This window comes from Sminthopsis crassicaudata, chromosome 6 (assembly GCF_048593235.1).
Source record: "Sminthopsis crassicaudata isolate SCR6 chromosome 6, ASM4859323v1, whole genome shotgun sequence".
NCBI lineage: Eukaryota > Metazoa > Chordata > Mammalia > Dasyuromorphia > Dasyuridae > Sminthopsis > Sminthopsis crassicaudata.
The window spans coordinates 197,807,464-197,812,325 of NC_133622.1; the positions used below are offsets into that span (position 1 = coordinate 197,807,464).

At 40.3% G+C, this 4,862-nt stretch overlaps 1 long non-coding RNA gene across 1 annotated transcript; it reads right to left on the bottom strand.

The window, feature by feature from the left end:
* Positions 1-451: 451 nt before the first annotated feature.
* LOC141547975 (uncharacterized) lies at positions 452-4,862 on the bottom strand. Its single transcript, XR_012483711.1, has 3 exons — positions 4,837-4,862; positions 1,700-1,807; positions 452-1,020 (listed from the first exon to the last, which is right to left on the bottom strand). It is a non-coding gene; the product is annotated as an uncharacterized LOC141547975 (long non-coding RNA).

Genomic DNA, 4,862 nt, shown 5'->3' on the forward strand with positions numbered 1-4,862 from the left:
TGTGTTTGCCTCAATTTCCTCCTCTGTAAATTGGGAATGATACAATCATGTTTGCTCCACAGAGGATAAGGCTCTGAGAACTATTTGTTTTCAAGTAGAGTCACAGCATCGTGGATTTTGAGCTGGCAGCAATATTTCAGGGTTTCTACTTCCATATTTTACAAAGAAAGTCACTGAGACACAAGGAGGTTTAGTATAGTTAATATATTGTTCAAGCGCATACAAGTTGTAAGTGGCAGAGACAAGATTCAAACAGATCCTGTTAATACTATCGTGTTACCTCTAAGTGTTCATTATATATGGGTGTATGGGTGTCCATATATGTGTGTGTATATTTCCATACTCCAATCTTCTAACCTATAACTAAACATATTTACTCTTAAAAAAAAAAAAAGTGGTGGGATGGGGTAGGGGAAAGACACTGTAATAAAGTAACATTAAACAAGTGGTATTTTGCTCTGCTGTTTATTTCTTACTTTCATGACTTTATATTATCACTTTAAACTCCCTGAGCCTCAGTTTCCTCACATGTTAAATGAGATAGTTGAGCTCCATGACCACTAGGAAACTACATTTCCAGTTCTAAAATTGTGATTCCACAGTGAAAATCTAGCAACATTGTGTCCTAATGTAAGATCTGTATTTGATCATTAATGAGTCATATATTTTCTCTTGGATTTTATATAGTTCATTTGTAGCAACATTAACCTGGCATTCCCTTCTGAGGGCTGACCCCATCCTTGTTGTGGTGACTGTTAGAGGTGGGCCGCCCTCATCCCGGTGACCATCCACTCCAGATCCTCTTTGTGGTTGGTGGGGTGACAATATCAGAAGCCAAAATGTTGAAAGATCTCGTTTCTTCCCTGAAGCCTGGAACACAGGTACCGAACCCGAAATAACAGGACATGCATCTCCCTGGCCCAAGGATGGGAGAGTCTGGCTGTTCCCACAAGACTTGGTCTGAGCCTTAGGGGTAGCATTTGAGGAGATGATCTATAGAATTCGGGAGATGGTGAAGCACTGTGTAAAGGTCAGATAATTCTCTTACTACTACTATTATTACTTGTACTCTTATCCCTATTATTATTACTACTATTTCTACTATTACTCCTCTTCCTACTCCTATTAGTATTACTCCTACAATTACTACTATTACTCTTCCAACCACTACTACAATTACTGCCACTCTTATTATTGTTATTATTCCTTCTAGATCTCTTCCTCCTGCTACTAGTACTATCATTGCTCCTATTCCTATTCATACTCCTTTTACTACCACTACTACTATTATTTCTACTACCACTTTTACTATTACTATTACTCCTACTGCTACTGGTACTCCTACTCCTACTAGTGTCACTCCTATTCCTATCATTATTACTGTTGCTATTACTACTTCTTCTACTACTATTATTCCTACTCCTATTATTATTAGTACTACTACCATTACTATTACTTTTATCATTACTACTCTTTTTACTACTTCTATCACTACTTTTATTCCTCTTCCTATTACTGTTACTACTCATACTACTCCTACTTCTTCTACGCCTCCACGTCCTACTACTGCCACTACTCCTTTGTCCGGAAGTCCATATGTTTTCTAAATAAAGAGGTTTCCTAAAAAATATTGTTAAAAGAAGACTTGCGCATAAAGCCTGAGCACAATCCTCATCAGATGAGCAGTTGACTTGCTTACCTTGGCCATGGAGACCTCATTGTGTGATGCTCATTGTGACATGCCGGAGAACACCCAAAGTTTTCTGACTTCAAGGTGATGTTCTCTTCCCAACAACCCAGTTGGATCCTGACAGGAAAAGGGAGTAGTATGTGAATAGAAGAATGCATGAGTGGACTAATAGACTGATAGACTAGATACATAGATTCCTGGTGATGGATGAATGGGATAGAGAAGATAAACAAATAGATTGAATAGATACACTTAATGCATAGTTAAAAAGATAATGATGGATAGATAAGTGAAAAGATAGATTTATAGTAGAAAAGTTTATAGGTAGAAAAGTGATTTATAGGAAGAAAAGTGATTTATAGGTAGCAAACAGCTCTATAGGAAGAAAAGCCATTTATAGGTAGAAAAGAGATATTTAGATTAAAAAAAGGGATTTAGAAGTAGAAAAGAGATTTATAGGCAGAAGAGAATGAATAGCTGGATTAAAATATACATACAACCCCCCCAAAAAAAATATTGCAGTTCGTGGATGGTTTTTCCAGTATATCAAATGGACACATATCTTTCACTTATGCTTTCACATTTTATCTTTTCAGGCAACCTATAAGCCAATAATGAAGCAAAGGAGATACTGAAGCCAGAGTGACCAGATTCTGGCGATATTGAAAACATGTCTTTGGAAATCTACTTGAAACGGGATTTAGATTGTTGTTGGGGAGTTTTGATCTATACTTTGGAGTTTATTGCACTGGTGGGGGGAAGGGGAGAGAGGATGTTTCTGAGTTTGATTGTTGGGGAGTTTTGATATCTATACTTTGGAGTTTATTGTACTGGTGGGGGGAAGGGGAGAGAGGATGTTTCTGAGTTTGATTGTTGGGGAGTTTTGATATCTATACTTTGGAGTTTATTGTACTGGTGGGGGGAAGGGGAGAGATGATGTTTCTGAGTTTGATGTGTTTTTAAAAATAAAAAATGTTTTTTTTCTGTTTCCAAAAGTTTCAAGTTGTCATTCTTTCAGCTCCCACATGATTAGTGATATTTCCCAGTTTCTTCTTTACTTTCTGATGATTATATTTGCCAGCTGGTTAATCCTAAAGAAATACTTGTTGGCAAACTTATTGGGTAAACAACATTTTTCCCTTATTTGCAGCTAGCCCATACTGCTGATGGGTAAAGCTGGCTATCCTATCTGGGTTTGGGAATAAGAGAGGGAGGCAGATTTGTTCTTCTTTGAGATTGTGAAAAAACTGTAAGCAGGCCCTTTGCCATCAGAGGCTGGGGACCGTCTGAAAATCTGGGAGCAAAGAGGTAGTGGGGGTTAACAAGCAGCAGGGCTGTTGTGTTCTAGCCAGAGAAGTTCCAGAGAAGCTCGGAACTGGCCCTGCTGAAGTCTTTTGGATCTTCCTGGAGGAGCAGAGCAGCCATTCTACACCAGAAGGGCAATTCAGAATGACAAGGGACTGGCTTAGAGATTTGCATCCAGGTGCTTCCCCTCAGCTCTAGGGGAAGGCTGAGCCAGAAAATAATTGGTGTCCCCACAGGCTTGTGCTAGAGCCCCCCATTCCCCCTTTGAAGTTTCTTCTGCCTGACTTGTGCTCATTATAATCTATATGACTGAAATGTCAAACTTCTGTTTCTGAAAATCTAACCTTTCTTCAGAAGCTGGGAACCTAAATCCCCTGGATGAAGAAGGGGGATAGTAAGAGTGCTAGAAAAGCAAATGGGTGCTCTGGAGACGGCAAGATTGGAGATGGGAAAACCCCGTCTGATTTGATTCCATAGATAGTGGCAAAGGTCAGGTTAGCCACAAAAGATGTTTGCACTGATTGATAAAGCTGGAACAATACCTCTTGGGAATTGATGTACAGGCTCTGGCAAGAAAATGAAACCAAACTAACTCCCAAGCAGGATGCAGCCTTAATTGGCTGAAGGGCCCCAGAAGACCCTGGACAAGCCAGTCAAGCCGGCTTCCAGAGCTAGTCCTTAGCTTGGCCTTGGGAATCCTCCCAGGGGGTGGAAGAGGAGGAGGTCTGGATTGCTCTCTGACAGCACCTTCTCATCCTCCATCTTGGGCTTTCCACTTCTGGGCTTGGGCTTGGAGGGTCTCATCTACAGAAAACCACCTTCTTGAGGGCAAGAACTGTTGGAGTTTTTCCTTGGTAGCTCTGCCATTTTTCCACTTCGAATCACTTCCGATTTACCAATATTTATTAAGGAAACAAGCATTTATTAAACTCCTATGTACCAAGCACTGTGCTAAGCACTTTACACATATTCTCTCCTGAACATCACTGGGAGGTAGGTGCTAATATCCACTCTCTCAGTTAAAGAAACTGAGGCAACAGGTCAGCAAAATAGAGGCGAGATTGAAACAGATCTTGTCTTGTACAGACAACCCTGGCCTAATTAACAAGGGGATTCTAGATCTGCAGCGTTCAATGGGGTGTTTTCCAAATTCTACATGATGAAAGGTACCGGATGAAGCGGTCTGGGGTCTTAACCGTGGCCCTAGCTCCTTCTGCTTTGCAGCCAAACCCTAGGCTCCATCCCAAGAGCAATATGTGGGCTTGGCTCCCTTTCCCGCTGGTGCTTCTACTCATGTCCCCAGTTTCTGGTCCCTGTGTCCTTTGTGACCATATCATTCATCTGGTAGCCCACCTCATCCATCTTCCTTAGACTACTCAATCAGCAAAGCTCAATTAAACAAGGAGCAAACATATATTACATACTTACTAGGGGTCGTATATTTCACTAGACCCTGGAGACATAAAGGTAAAAACAAAATGGTCTTGCCCGCAAAGTTTATATTCTATTGGGGAAAATGATGTCAACAAAAAGAACTAGGAAGACAATCTATGCATAAGCAAGATAATTGTATAAATATTTTTACATACATTGGATTAAGCATATATTTTCATATATTTAACATGTGAATCCCCTGTCATCTTCCCTGTCATCTAGGGGAAGAGGTGGAAGGAAGGAGGGGAAAAGTTGGAAGAGAAGGTTTTGCAAGGGTCAGTGTTAAAAACTTACCCCTTCATATGTTTTGTAAATAAAAAGCTTTCCTCAAACAATTTTTAAAAAGAAAAAAAACCCACATACCAGGTGAGCACTACCCTCATCTGATGAGCATTTGCTTTGCTTACCTTCTCCATGGAGACCTCATTGTGTC